This window comes from Lathyrus oleraceus, chromosome 4 (assembly GCF_024323335.1).
Source record: "Lathyrus oleraceus cultivar Zhongwan6 chromosome 4, CAAS_Psat_ZW6_1.0, whole genome shotgun sequence".
NCBI lineage: Eukaryota > Viridiplantae > Streptophyta > Magnoliopsida > Fabales > Fabaceae > Lathyrus > Lathyrus oleraceus.
Genome location: NC_066582.1, coordinates 404,697,929 through 404,714,836, shown reverse-complemented (window position 1 = coordinate 404,714,836; position 16,908 = coordinate 404,697,929).

Sequence of the window (16,908 nt, the reverse complement as noted above, 5' to 3'; positions counted from 1 at the left end):
TGGAAGGCAGTTAATAAAAATCAGAAAGTCAAAGCCAATTTGAACATGCTCAAAGAAGTCAACCAAACATGCATCAACTTAGAAAAATCATAAGTCAAGAATGGTGTATGATAAATGAATAGGACCAAAACCATGGCAAAGATGAGGATGTCTAGTTATCTCATGTAAAATTTCATGTCCATCTAATAAAGTATGAGAATTTCACAAATGAAATGGGAACATGTGTCACACAAGGGCAACATTTGACTAGGCAGGGAAGAAAAATCTCAAACAAATGGAAAATGACACAAATAATTCCAAGAAAATTCACATGTAAACTAGACATATAAGAGTAGGTTCATGCAAAAAATCAGATCAATTGGAGGTCAAGAAGCATGGTAATGAAAATCATGAAGTTGGTCATCAATGGTGTGACACAAATTGTCACACCCTAATTCAAAAAATCATATCACAATGAATGTGTCTAGTTTAAGCACAAAAAATTTACACCAAAATCACCATGAATGTGTCTAGTTTAAGCACAAAAAATTTGGGAGCCATTGGATACATTCTCATCATTTCACAATTGATTTGGCAAAGTGTACAAAATTTGGTCACATGCCACAAACCCTAGCAACATTTAAAATTCGACCATGCAAAAATTCTGGAAAATATATGACAAAAAACTAGAGATCAAGATGGACATGATGCAAAAATTCCCAATGAATTTGGAATTAAAATGAGGAACTTATGATTTTTGGAAGATTGAGTAATTAAATGAAATGAATATTGAAGGCGAAGCCCTAATGCACGAAATCCGCAGGAAAATCCGCGGATGGCTATGCAGGTCGCGGATGAATCCGCAGGTAAAACGCAGCAACATGAAGGTCGCGGATAAATCCGCAGGTAAAACGCAGCAACATGAAGGTCGCGGATAAATCCGCAGGTAAAACGCAGCAGCCCAAAAACAGCAAGGTTTTCTTCATCACCTTCAACTTAATTTTTCCAGAAACCCCAAAAGGTCCCAAAAACAACATTTAAACATATTTTCATGAAGATCTAACAGCCCCTAACACGAATCAACATGCCATTTGTCTAAAAACAACAACAACATCAAGAATCGAACAAAATTAATCATGAACAACAAACTTTAAAACTCTCGTTCTCTCTCATTTCTCGATGGTTTTTCACGATTCAAAGAGCAGAATAAACAACAAGGCAAGCTCTTCATAAAGCATAGCATCATTTAGAGAAAAGAGTGATTCGAATCCTTACTTATTTTTGAAGAAATCCACGAAACAGTTGTTGTTTGTGTGTTATAAGCTAAAACAGATGCTCCAAAGGTCTTCAAAAGATGAATGATGAAGAAGGTTTTGCTTGAGATGGCTTGGTTTGGATGCAATCTCACTTTGCCATTAATGGAGCTTGGAAAGGACAGTCCACCAAGAGCTCTTACAGTTGAAGAATGGAGTTTAAAAAAGGTTCAACATGTTGCTTGGATGTTGTTTCAAACAAGGCACGGCTTAGCTCTTTGGAAGTTTTTGAAGATTTTTGGAAAAATGCCAAAGATGAGGTTTCTTAGAAATGAGTGAGTTTTTCTTTTGTGTTTGCTGTCCAATGTGGTTTATGTGCCTGCTATTAGGATTGGTTTTACAGAAAAAATGGTGCACAAAAACTGCTATGTGTGAGTACAAAGCATGGCCATGGAAGTATGGATGAAAGTGTCCTTTTTGCCCATTTTCAAGCAAATTAGTATGGCCTCTTTTGCTGGTTTTTTGGCTGCACAATGAAGCTTCAAATGACAGCAAATGTGCTTCCAATTTTCTGTTTTCAAAGTACAAAGCAAGGCATGGTGGATAGCATGGGGTAGCATGGTTGAATTTGTACTTTTCTTCCAATTCAAGCAACTAAACATGGATACATGATGGGTGCAAGTACTGCATAATTTGAGCTTGCAAACATGTTTTAAATGATATTTCTGAGCTGTCCCAATTGGCCAAATGTTGAAAAAATGTTCATATCAAAAAGTCAACTCTTGGTCAAACTTGCATTTAAATGAGAAAAGTCAAAATATGCCATTTTGATTGGTGAAGTTTTGGCTCATGAAATTTATATTTTTGGAAAGAGGGGATCAAATGTGACTTGTAGGAAAAAACCCCACCAAAATTGGCCAAACGGTTTGGGAGATATGGCCCTTTGAAGTTCAAGATTTTCTGAAATCGATTCGATCATAACTTGCCAACCACACATGGGAATTAAAAGTTCTAGGACTTTTTGGAAATGGGAGAACAAGATCTTCAACTTTCATGTTGGGCAAAAATTCATTTGAGGCTTGTATCATGATGTAAGTTTGAGGATCAAAACTTTCCATTTCTGGTAAGTTTCAGTTACAGGCCCAGTTTCCATTTTGGGAAATTTCTGATCTGGCTTCAAATTCTTCCATGATGGTGTTTGGCATGATATATGATGACTATTTGGACATGAATGAACTCTCACAAACCAATTCCAATCATCCAATCACTGATTAAATGGACAGTTGACCAACAGTTGACTTTTAGGGTTTCTGTCTGATTGTGCATTGACTGATGACTTCCAAACCCTAATTCCTTGAGAACTTGACTTCAAATGATGTCCCAAGTTGTATGAACTCTTGATTATTGATCATGGTGCCCAAATTCCACAAGAATGGCCACCATCCACTGCCCTGACTGACTGTTGACTTTCTAGGGTTTTTGACTGTCTGTGTATGAACTGATGACCTCTGAGCCTTCAACCCTTGACATGAACACTTCAAATGAACCTCCAAGTCATGTGAACTTGTTGGAAAAACCCTAAGGCCTTGGCTCAATGAAAAACACACTTGCTTGCTTGATTGACTGATCAGGAGATTAGTTTGACCTAATTCCTTGATTGGCTTGCACTTGAGGCAAAAGAGGCAATGCAATGCTATGCAATGGACCATGATATGCTATGACCTAATATGAAAATGTATGCATAATGACAGGTGCAAATTTGAGGTGCTACAGCTGCCCCTATTCAATCAGCTGGGAACCCGAACGAATGATAGCAACGGCTGTCAGACTTTCAGGGTAAACAGGGATTGAATACCAAAGAACCGTAGAATTTGCACAGTACTGGATATGATACAAAAGAACCACGTCATTTACCGATGGCAAACTGCATGACAGCTTCAGAAAAAGCAAAACCATTTACCGATGGTTGGATAACTGGAAACTTGATATTTACCGATATCAACTGCAGCACGACCATTTACCGATGGCGGCTGGGGAAAACAAACTTCTGAAAAGCAAAACCATTTACCGATGGTTAAAACTGGGACCTTGATATTTACCGATATCAACTTTAGCACGACCATTTACCGATGGCTGCTGGGAACAAAATTTGATGTAGAAAGGAAGCAAGACCATTTACCGATGGTGGCTTCAAAGAAACTTGACATTTACCGATGTCAACTTCAAACTGGCCATTTACCGATGGCTACTGTAACTGGGAATTCGACATTTACCGATATCGAAGGAAACTGGGCCATTTACCGATGGCATCTCCACCTGGGGAGGAACAAAATCTTTGTGGTGTAATCAGACAAGACGTTTACCGACGACTTCTGGGGATTTTGATTTTATTGACCAGACATTTACCGATGACTGGGATGAGACTCGATGTTTACCGACATCGAAAGATGATGTTTACCGACATCAAAAGAAATGACCAGACATTTACCGATGACTGGGATGAGACTCGATGTTTACCGACACCGAAACAATGGCGTTTACCGACACCAAAAAGAATGACCAGACATTTACTGATGACTGGGACGAGACTTGATGTTTACCGACACCGAAAGATGATGTTTACCGACATCAAAAATGACCAGACATTTACCGATGACTGGAAATGAGAAATTTATTGGGGAGATACAAATATTTGCAACTGGAAACCAGATAGGACATTTACAGATGACTCTACTGGGGATTTCTAGCTGGGAATTATCAGGCGTTTACCGATGACTGCAGAAAAGACTCGATGTTTACCGACATCGAAAGATGATGTTTACTGACATCAAAAAAATGACCAGACATTTACCGATGACTGGGGTGAGACTCGATGTTTACCGACATCAAAAAATGACCAGACATTTACCGATGACTGGGGTGAGACTCGATGTTTACAGACACCGAAACAATGGTGTTTACCGACACCAAAAAATGATGACCAGACATTTACTGATGACTGGAGAGACTCGATGCTTACAGACACCGAAACAATGGTGTTTACCGACACCAAAAATGATGAAACACACGTGGGTGCTGGCATGACACTTACTAGTATCACAAAGAACGGCATCTCAGATATGTCAAGGCAAGGTTGACCACTTGCTGGGGGTCTCTCTGGAGAAAAACAAACTTTCTGTCACCAACGGGTGAGGTAATAAACCTTTGTGGGGATATCAATCCTGAATGCTGTCAAGAGCAACTGTAGCAGACTTGCTGTGCTGATGTTGAATGAAATGATCCGCCTCTGCCGGGGATACGGTCTGGTGAAGTTAACACATGAATGCATATGTTTGATTTTTCCACGGCGTAATGCTCCATTTATGAATGGAAATGCTACGCTATTTTGAGGATGCAATGATTACTACATGCAAAATGCAAATGAACCCCGGCTAGGGAGCCGAAATGATCAGGTACTCCAACTCTGTGGGGAGACTCCTCTTGGGGAAATACTCTGCGGGGAACTCTGCTTGGGGAATGGTAAAGCGACTTCACACTCATGTTGAAGAATAGCACTGCTGCTGGGGGAAGGGTAAACTCCGCTGGGGATATCCTTCAGTCCACAGATAGGATAAATGTCGGAGATAAATTCAATGAACCTGCCTCACTCGGGGAGGAAATCGGCAAATACAGTCCTGCTGGGGATAGGCAATCCTTAGATCTGTTGGGAAATAGAAGGCACTTTCCACAGACGTCTTCGCAGGGGAACATAGCTCTGATAGCTTCCAAACTTGCTTGGGGAAAATATCTGCTGAGGAAACGTCCTCGCAGACGCCAATCTGAAAAACAGCACAACAAAATGCCCCCAGGGGATACATGGACAAGATACGCTCAAGTGTCCTCGACATTCAAAATGATTTTCAAATGTTTCATCTTTCTGCAAGTTATTGTGTAGCCTCTATGTTCTTATATGCAATGCTTATAAAAAATTCGGACATTTTTGCAAACAAAACAGTAAAAATAAAAACAAAAGAGCTATTTATCTGAATAACAACTTTTATTGATTGAAAATGCGCCTGAAGAGGCAAATACATTGGGAAGCAATTCCTAGAAAGAGGTAACTGCGCACAAAAGGAAAAATCTATCCTAATGGCAATGTGAACACAGCATCCACTATTTCCCAATTCTGTTATACCTCACAGATCATCAGTTTTCCTCCCAACTCCTTGCTTTCTGAGAAGAATGACTGGACGGATCACATCTTTCGAGATGGCAGACGACAAAGCTCGATGAAGTACAGACAACTCAGACTGTAGTCTTCGCTTTAATCCCTAATTTTTGCCTGGATCGCCCTTTCGGGTTTTCAATCCACCGGGATACCCATTTTTGCCTAAGCCGCCCTTGCGGGTTTTCGACTTACCGGGTGTACAAATTTTCATTTTATCCCTAATTTTTGCCCGAACCTTTTCTTTCTGTTTTTTGGTTCGCCGGGATGCCCATTTTTGCCTGGACTCTTTTATTCTTTTTGTCCAGCGGGTCAATTTATGCGAAGTATTTTTTGACTACATCTGAGTTGACAGGAGACGGAAAATCTTCACCATCCATAGTTGTAAGCATCAAGGCTCCACCGGAGAAGACCTTCTTCACAACATACGGACCTTCATAATTAGGAGTCCACTTGCCCCTGTTATCTGTACCGGGAGGGAGGATCCTTTTCAAAACTAGATCACCGATCTGATAGCTTCGAGGACGCACTTTCTGATCAAAGGCTCGTTTCATCCTTCGCTGATACAACTGTCCATGACATACAGCTGCTAGCCGTCTCTCCTCGATAAGGCTCAACTCGTTAAACCTTGTTCGAATCCACTCGGCTTCGTCCAGCTTGACATCCAATAAAACTCTCAGAGAAGGAATCTCCACTTCGACAGGTAGGACCGCTTCCATACCATACACAAGGGAGTAAGGGGTTGCCCCGGTCGATGTACGTACTGAGGTACGGTACCCATGCAAAGCGAAAGGCAGCATCTCATGCCAATCCTTGTACGTTACGACCATCTTCTGCACAATCTTCTTGATATTCTTGTTTGCCGCTTCTACAGCACCATTCATCTTCGGTCTGTAAGGAGAAGAATTGTGATGTTCAATCTTGAAATCTTTGCAAAGCTCTTTCATCATCTTGTTATTGAGATTCGAACCATTGTCAGTGATGATTCTCTCAGGAACTCCATAACGACATATGATTTCTTTCTTGATGAACCGGGTAACCACTTGTTTGGTAACGTTAGCATAGGAGGCTGCTTCTACCCACTTGGTGAAATAGTCAATCGCAACCAAGATGAAGCGATGTCCATTCGAAGCAGTAGGCTCAATCTTCCCAATCATATCAATGCCCCACATGGCAAACGGCCAAGGCGAATTCATGACATTCAGAGGGCTTGGTGGTACATGCACCTTATCAGCATAAATTTGACACTTATGGCACTTCCGAGCATACTTGAAACAATCGGATTCCATAGTCATCCAGTAATAACCTGCTCTCAACAATTTCTTAGCCATTGCATGTCCGCCGGCATGAGTACCGAAGGAACCTTCATGAACTTCCTGCATTAACATGTCTGCCTCGGGTCTGTCCACGCATCTGAGCAAGACCATGTCAAAGTTTCTCTTATACAACACATCATCCTGATTCAAATAAAAGCTTCCAGCTAGCCTTCTCAGGGTCTTCTTGTCATTCTTCGACGCACCTTCAGGATACTCCTGAGTTTTGAGGAAATTCTTGATGTCATAATACCACGGCTTCTCATCAATCTCAACAGATTCGGCTGCAAACACATACGCAGGCCTCTCAAGTCGATTCACCGCAACATGTGGCACATGATTCCACCAATGAACTTTGATCATAGACGACAAAGTAGCCAAGGCATCAACCATTTGATTCTCATCCCGGGGGACATGATACAACTTCACCTTCTTGAAGAACGTCAGTATTCTTCTGGTGTAATCTCTATACGGAATCAAATGCGGCTGATTCGTATTCCAATCTCCATTGACTTGATTGACCACTAGAGCTGAATCTCCAAATATGTCAAGTGTTTTGATCCTCAGATCAATGGCTTCTTCTATCCCCATGATACAAGCCTCATACTCAGCTTCGTTGTTGGTGACGTCAAACGTCAATCTGGCAGAAAAAGGTATATGAGCACCTTTAGGATTGATCAATACTGCCCCAACACCGTTACCATTCATATTCACAGCCCCATCAAACATCAGCGTCCATTTGTCATCCGGGTCCGGTCCTTCCTCGACGAGAGGCTCTTCGCAATCTTTCATCTTCAGATACATGATGTCTTCGTCAGGGAATTCAAACATCATAGGCTGATAATCTTCAATTGGTTGTTCGGCGAGATAGTCCGACAGAATACTACCTTTGATAGCCTTCTGAGACGTGTACTGGATATCATACTCAGTTAAGATCATCTGCCAACGGGCAACACGTCCGGTGAGAGCTGGTTTCTCAAAGATGTACTTCACTGGATCCATCTTAGAAATCAACAAGGTAGTATGGTTCAACATATACTGCCTCAGTCGGCGAGCAGCCCAGGCCAAAGCACAGCAAGTTTTCTCGAGCAGTGAATATCTTGTTTCACAGTCGGTAAACTTTTTGCTAAGGTAGTATATGGCATGCTCTTTTCGACCAGACTCGTCATGTTGTCCCAATACACACCCCATCGAGTTCTCCGTCACTGACAGGTACATTATCAGAGGTCTCCCTGGAACTGGAGGTATAAGGATTGGAGGTTTCTGCAAATACTCTTTAATCTTGTCAAAAGCTTTCTGACAATCATCATTCCACTTGATCGCTTGATTCTTTCTAAGCAGTTTGAAAATTGGTTCACACGTGGCAGTTAGGTGAGATATGAACCTTGCAATGTAGTTCAATCTCCCTAAAAACCCACGGACTTGCTTCTCCGTTTTCGGTTCAGGCATCTCTTGAATAGCTTTGACTTTTGCTGGATCAACCTCAATCCCTTTCTCACTGACAATGAAGCCTAAAAGCTTCCCTGATCTCACCCCAAACGTACACTTGTTCGGATTCAACCTCAGCTTGAACTTTCTCAACCGGTCAAACAGCTTCTGCAAATTAACCAGGTGCTCCTCTTCTGTCTGCGACTTCGCAATCATATCATCTACGTACACTTCGATTTCTTTGTGCATCATATCATGAAAAAGCGTCGTCATTGCCCTCTGATAGGTAGCACCAGCATTCTTCAGCCCAAATGGCATCACCTTATAGCAGAACGTGCCCCAAGGTGTAATGAATGTCGTCTTTTCCATGTCTTCCGGTGCCATCTTGATCTGATTATATCCGGAGAAACCATCCATGAAAGAGAATACCGAGGATTGAGCCGTATTATCAACCAATACATCAATGTGAGGTAATGGGAAATCATCTTTCGGACTCGCTCTATTCAAATCCCGGTAATCGACACACATTCTGACTTTACCATCCTTCTTCGGCACAGGAACGATGTTGGCCACCCACGGTGGATAACTTGTAACAGCCAGAAAACCTGCATCCCACTGCTTCTGAACCTCTTCCTTGATCTTAGTTGCCATGTCAGGACTCGTTCTACGAAGCTTCTGCTTGACCGAAGGACATCCTTCTCTAAGAGGTAATCGGTGCATCACAATGTCTGTATCCAAACCAGGCATATCTTGATACGACCAGGCGAATACCTCCACATATTCTCTCAGCATCTCAATCAGCCTCCTCTTGACAGAGTCCTCTAAAGCAGCCCCAATCTTGATTTCTCTTTTGGCGTCCTCAGTACCCAAATTAATAGTTTCCAACTCCTCCTGATGAGGTTGGATGACCCTTTCCTCCTGATTCAGCAATCTGGCCAATTCTGCAGGGAGTTCACAGTCTTCCTCACTCTCCTCTTCAGCTTGGTAGATGGGATTGTCGAAATCATACTGAGCCATAACAGAACTGTTCATAGTGAATGCCATAAGATCGCTTCTGCATGTTTAATGCTTTGTTTTTAGAAAAAGAGTTCAAGAAGTCGCAAAAACAAAAAAACATTGCCATTTTTATTGTTTTTGAAAAAGAAAAATGAAAACAAAAATAGAAAGACAGGGATCACAAAGTTTGATTGCAAAAAAATGTCCTTCATTAATGATAATCATTAAAACATGATGAGGCCCTACAAAAATGAATCACTACGCCTTGGGCAGAACGTAGGATTTTCATGCAAAATGACAAAACAACAGAAAATTACTCTGTCAGAAGAGTAACTTGAACCACTTCTTCAGCCGTCCAGTTGTTGATAGACCCCCCTGGTGCACACGGGCGAACCCAGTTGTCCAGATCACAATCACTGTCACAGTCTTCACTATCGGTTGCAGAGACGTCGCCATGATTCATCAGCCCAGCGCTGGTAAAGGTACTCGGACCCGCTTGACCATTTTGCTCTGCTTGGAGAGGCTCGTAACCAACACCAAATTTGTCTTCTTTAACCGGCAAATCCACCATCTTGCCCCAGCCTTCAGCTTTGCCAGAATCAACAACCTCCTTAGCCTGCTTGTAAGAAGTGATTGAAACACCCGGCTTCCTCTGCTCAGCGTACGCTACTTTCTCAAGAGCCACAGTCTCAAACGCCTGGCATAAGGTTTCGTGGATCTCGCCATCCACCTCAACATATTTGAACGAGGATAGATGACTCACAAGAATTTCTTCTTCACCGCACACAGTCACAATCTGACCGTTCCAGACATACTTGAGCTTTTGATGGAGAGTCGACGAGACTGCCCCTGCTGCATGAATCCATGGACGCCCCAATAAACAACTGTAGGCGGGCTGGATGTCCATAACATAGAAGATGATATCGAATACCTCAGGACCTATCTTCACAGGCAAGGTAACTTCCCCACACACAGAACGTTTGGATCCGTCGAAAGCACGAACGATCAGGTCACTGGGATTAAGCACAAACCCTTCCGCATCAATCTTCCTCAGAATCTGCTCAGGCAACACATTCAGCGACGACCCGGTGTCTACCAATACGTGAGACAACACTGCCCCCTTGCACTCCATGGTGATGTGCAAGGCTTTGTTATGGTTTCGTCCTTCAGGCGGTAAGTCCAGGTTGGTGAAACCCACACCATGCCTGGTGCTCACATTGGCCATCACACCCTCCAGTTGATTGACAGAGATCTCTTGAGGCACGTAAGCCAGATTCAACATCTTCAGCAAGGCATTACGGTGTGCCTCAGAGCACAACAACAGTGAAAGTATAGAAATCTTGGACGGAGTTTGATTCAACTGATCTACAATCTTGTAGTCACTCTTCTTGATTATCTTCATAAACTCCTCCACGTCCTTCTCAAATGACCCCTCGGGCGCTTCCTTCTGGACAGGCTCTTCCTCAACCACAGCTTGCTTACCCTTTGTTCTGGCAGAAGCCTCAGCATTATTGTCCCTCAAGGGCTGCGGTGCGAACAGACGACCGCTTCTGGTAAAACCTCCTGGACCCCCTACATTATCCACAGCCGGACCAACAGTTGCAGGAACTCTATTCGGTAAACCAATTGTCACTGGAGCTTGATTCACTGGTCTTGTCTGACTTTCAGCCCTTCTGTAACTGCGGGGAGCATTATCATACTTCCACGGCACGGCTCTACTATTCTCAACAGCCCTTCTTTCAGACGCAACGATAGTAGTTGGAACACTGATGGTTACAGGCACAGGAATGGTAACTGGGGTACCATTTGCTGCAGGTGCACTGACGACCCTTGGTCCACGTTCTTCAGACGGTTTAAAGTAAATGGTGATAGTTGATGCTGTTCCACGATCCTTTACAGCCCTACTGAATTGCAAACAACCCTCATCCATCATACCCTGGATACCGGCCCTTAACTGGTCACAACCATTCTCAGATTCTGCACAGCCCAAACAATCTTCATCACAGCCCGGGTAGACACCCCCATTCAGCAGACGACCCTTCACGACTAGCAGAGAAGTCTGAACATCATCAACATTAACAACCAGATCTTCAGCTTCTTTCCCTTCAATATTGTTCACTCTATGCCCACCATGCTGAGGCATAGGGTTGTTTACGACGTTTGGCACTGGAGCGAAGTTGATCGCCTTGGCATCGATCAAATCTTGAACCTTGTGCTGGAGAGCTCGACACTTCTCAGTATGATGCCCTGGTGCCCCAGAGTGAAAGTCACATCTAACATTAGCATCATAGCCAGGAGGCAGCACTGTCGGAGTAGCCATCGTACGCAGCTCTACAAACCCTAACCGGAGTAGTTCGGGTAGTAGCTCTGCGTAAGACATGGGCAGAGGATCAAATCTTCTATCAGCCTGCAATTTCTGCCTAGGCTGGAAAGGACGTTGCTGTCGTTGTTGTTGTTGCGGTTGTTGAACTCTTTGTTGTTGTTGTTGACGAGGTTGAGGTGTCGGAATGGTTACTGCAGCAGCTTGACGGTATTCAATTCTATTCTGATCTCTGCGGTATTGAACAGCATTAGTTTCACCCTCTCTTCGACGAGGTGCCCCAGCAAATGGCTTCTTAGAAGAAGAGGAACTAGCATCTTGAATCTTCCCAGTTTTGATCAAACTCTCAGTCCTCTCTCCACAAATGACAACATCGGAAAAACTACCGAATGGGCAGCTCCCCATCCGGTCCATAAACACACCTTGAAGAGTACCGATAAACATGTCTGTCAACTCCCTCTCCAGCATAGGGGGTTGAACTCTAGCAGCCAGTTCACGCCACCTCTGAGCGTACTCCTTGAAGCTTTCATTGGATTTCTGACATAGACTCTGCAGCTGAGTCCGGCTCGGTGCCATGTCCATGTTGTGTTTGTATTGCCTCAAAAAGGCCTCACCTAGATCTCTCCAGCATCGGATCGAATCTCTCTTCAATTCCATGTACCAGTCCAAAGAAGCCCCAGATAGACTATCTTGGAAAAAATACATCCATATCTTTTCATCATCGGTATACGCAGAGATCTTTCTGTAGTAAGCCTGCACATGGGTGCGAGGGCAAGAAGTACCGTTGTATTTGTCGAAGGACGGTGCTTTGAACTTGTGAGGGATTCTCAAACCTTCAACCAATCCCATATTAGTAACATCAAAACCGAGAGAATTCTGACTTTCCATAGCACGGATCTTCTCAGCAAGAGCTTCAACTTTGCGGTCTCTCTCATTAACCCTTCCCAGAACATCTTCGTCTTCACTGAGCAGAGAGAACATATCCTCTTGTCTGTCAACAATCGGAACAGGATTACGGGCCGGAGCACGGACTACTCTGGCATTAGTGGCATCTGGAACAATAGGTTGACCGTTGATCCGAATACCCCCCAACTCATCACCTACAGCATAGTTGTTGACGGGTACAGTAGCAGCAACATTGTTATCATTGACCGGACCTCCCTCTGGCGGAGCATGGTTGATCGGTGGATTTGCAGCCTCTTGTCTCTGAACCATAGCTCGAAGTTCTTCTTGACCTTGCGCAACCCCTTGCATCATATTCATAAACTGGGCCATGCTAGCCTTCATCTCAGCCAACTCTGCTTGAAATTGATCCATACTTCTCTGTTGATTCAGTCTTGTTGAGTAGCGGTGCGGACGTTGATCAGCTATCCTGCCTGAACAGGAACCAAGAGTGAGAAGTCACGACCAAGAACACCTGTTATGCGAAATGATATGAGTATGATGCTAATGATGCGTATGATGCACATGATATGCTCATTTCTCAGGCATTCAAAGAGCCTGACCCATCCTGAAAAGATGGCAACCTGCAGCAGCAAGAGAGCAAAACAGATACAAGGAAATGCTGACATCCTTATATATACATAAGGGTAAAAAGGCATACAACCAATGTCAACAGAATATCTGAATAACCAACGTACAAAGAAAAAGAATCCCATCCAACAAGCCTGGAGGTGATTCTTAACAAAAGATCCAAGAGATGGCTTACACGCAAATGAATCCCGTCCAACAAGCCTGGAGGTGATTCTCAACAAAATACAATCAGAGATACAAACTAAAACAGACGGTCTTCCGGAATGAGGGTCTTCAGGTAATGGCACTGGTCTATCAACAGTGAGCATTCTGAGCATTCTGGTAGAGGGGTAATCTTCTCCTTCAATTGTCTTCTCAGCTCCAAGACTTCTCCTCCAAGGTGGTTCTCTGATGCCTGTCTCAAGTCTACTTCCTTCTTCAACTGGATATCTTTATCTCTGAGTTGCTTCTCCAAGTCTCTGATCTTCTTCTGATAGTTGGCTTCTGCTCTCTGCAGTCTCAAGCGCTCCCTATGCTCCTCATCCAACATAGACTCTATCTCCTCATATGATCTCTTCTTGCTCCTTGCTCTGCTAGCATCTTCTCCTTGCACTTCCCTGAGTTGATGGGCCATGTGCAACCTATCAGCTTTAGCTTTGTACAGCTCCATCTGAGTGTCTTGCTCCTTCCCTCTCAAACGACGATTCTCCATCAGAGCTTGCTTATAGTGCTCAGCAGGTACACTATCAGCAAGGATCAAAGGTGGTTGCTCTTGCAACGGCTCCATCCTATCATAGGGTAGCAGCAAAGTTTCCACTCTCTCCTTGACCCACTCAGTGTAATCAGGCATGGCTATGGTAAACTTCTTCCCTAAGACGGATCCATCTCTGACACCAATGGACTTCCAAGCTCTCCCAATCTGCTCCAACCTAACAGGGTCATCCTTCTTCTCAAAGTACACACTCTCGGCTATCTCAGCTTCACGTGGCCTTCTACTCATAACAAAACCTAACTGGCGAAGAGAAAGAACTGGATTATAATTTATACAACCCTTGGTCCCCACGAGTGGCACATTCCGGAATTCTCCACAACTCATAATGACGTTACGCACATCCATCCGGTAAGATTGCCACCTGATATCATAGGAAGTGAGCGACATGACCCTCTGAGTCCACTTGAGAGTGCTCTGGGTATCCACAAACGGTCCACTGGCTGGCAGAAGAGACATGAACCATTTGAATAGGAGAGGCAGGCAGCACCTGATGGCTCCACCCTTACCATGCCTACTGTGGATGGCATAGTAAGTATCAGCTAACAAGGTGGGGACTGGATTTCCTCTGATGACAATGCTGATGGCAGCATGGTCAACAAAATTTGGCATACTGGGAAACAAGACGATCCCATAGATCATGACGGCCAACTGAGCATGAAAGGCTTCCCAACTTCCCTTCTCCGCTTCTTCTCTAGCTACCCTCAACAAAAACTTCAAAGGCAATCCTACAACATCCCCACTGGACTTCCAACTATCACTGACTTCCTTAATACCCAAATGGAGAGCTCTGGCAACAACTCTGAAATCAACCTCCTTGGGCACATCCAAGAAAGGAACCTGATACCGGACCGGGACACTCAGCAGAATGGAGTACTCCTCAAGAGTAGGTGCTAACTGATAATCTTGAAAGGTGAAACAACGAAGCTCTGGGTCGTAGAACTGTAGAAGAGTCTGCAACGGCACCGGATCGACTACCATCTTCAACAGTGTCAGAATATCTCCATACTGGTCAACAAACCCCTTCTGGTTACCACTAGTCATAAGGTTACTCAACTCAATCAGAGACGTCAAAGGTTCACGATGAAAGCTGTAGGAACACGTCTTCCGCTTCAACTCTGGGACTGTTGCCATCTCTATCAGTGAACAAGCTCTGGAATGTACCTGAGAAATGATATGCATGCAGGGATTAGTTTTTTTCTTTTTTTTCCTTTTTTTTCATTTTTTTTTTGCGTTTCTTTTTGAAAATAAATATGCTATGATGCACATGATGCAGACACAACTGGCTGGCGGTGCATCTCTGATCACAAAGTCGAAGCTTCGGTCTAAACTCAGAACCCAAATCCAACTTGAAAACCCAAGGTCAACTGAATACTGTTGTCTGAACCCAAAGTCACCAACAGAACCATAAGTCACCAACAGTACCTGTAATGATGAACCCTTCCCCACTCACGGGTGTAGTCTAGGCCAGGGTAAGGTCGAGAGAAACGCAGCATAAATAACCTTTCGCAGAACATCATCATATACACACCCGAAGTATGTAACGATAATGTCCCACCAGGGTCTGAACTGCTCGTGATATCAATGTTCCGCTAAGTGGCGCAATACCACCCGCTTCCCATGAATCACTCTATTCCTAAGTATCCTAGATTTCACTCATAGCCTGGGTATTGGGCCTTTTACCTCATAGAACTCCCACCCCAACAGAGAGAAACAGACAACCAGCCAGGTGAACAGATGAATATGAATGCAAACATAATTACAAACATAAATGCAAACAATAGACAATGAATGCAAACAGTAAATAATGAATGCAATAAATAAACACAGCACAAAGCAACCAAAACCCTAACCTAGAGAGCGCTAGGAGAGACTCGCTCAGGGAAGATGGACCAGCATAGGTCAACTTCTCTATTTTCCCCAGCAGAGTCGCCAGCTGTCGCATCACGCGAAAAACCGGCGGGAAAAGAAAGAAACAACAGAGCCGCCACCGTGCGTTATTTATCCCAAAAGAGGGAAAGGAAACGCTCAGAGTAAACCTGGAAAGAACATGGTCTCGCGACCAAAGAGAATGGGTTCGGGAGTCGGTTATGCGAAGGGAAGGTATTAGCACCCCTACGCATCCGTAGTACTCTACGGGATCCACGCACACTAGAAAGGAAAATGGTTGCTAAAACACTGCTCATAGACACACACACTGGCTGAAAGAGACACAAGAAAACAAGACTGAAACTGACTCGGCAGGATATCGCATCCTGGGCCTACTTAGTCTATCAGGCATAGACATCAGAGTCGAAGTAGTTCGGACTGGGGGAAACGACACATGCTCGCTAGGATATCGCATCCTATGCATACGTATCTTCTCGGACGAGAGAAGAATCAGAGCATTCGTAGCTCGGCTGACACGCACACAAACAAACACAGGCAAAGGCAAACATGGAGCCTGAACGCCAATCACTGGACTTACATCAGCATCCGAACCAAAACGCGCTCAAGAAGGCAAACATGGAGCCTGAATGCCAATCACTGGGCTTACATCAGCATCCGAACCAAACACACGCACACTGGAACCCAAATGCCACTCGATGGACTTACATCAGCTTCCAAGCACACAACAACGCAACAAGTTAATAGGGAGTCGGGGACTCGAGCCTATAACTGTCAAGCACACACTCAAACAAACAGACAACAGGTTGCTAAGGAGTCAGGCACTCGAGCCTAGCAACTGTCAGACAACACACACAAAAAAGAAAAAGGGCGCCCGGAGAGATCAGCTCAATCTCCTGCCTACATACTTCATCTGGTATGAAGATCAGGGCGATGTAGTTCCCCTACGCAGGGATAAAGGACTAGCCTAACCAGATAACAGAGGAAGACACAACTAGGGAGACTACGACTCGAGCCTAGATGTTATCATGCAAATTCATCCCTAAGTTAAGGTTTCTAGCTAAACGGCACAAGGGCCAACCTATCCTAAGCATGGCTCACACAGGAAGCAAGCCACACACACTTAACTTGCACAGGAAGCAAGCCAAGCAAAACCTAACTTGCACAGGAAGCAAGTCTAAACTAATCCTAACTTGCACAGGAAGCAAGTCAAACAATCCTAACTTGCACAGGAAGCAAGTCAAACA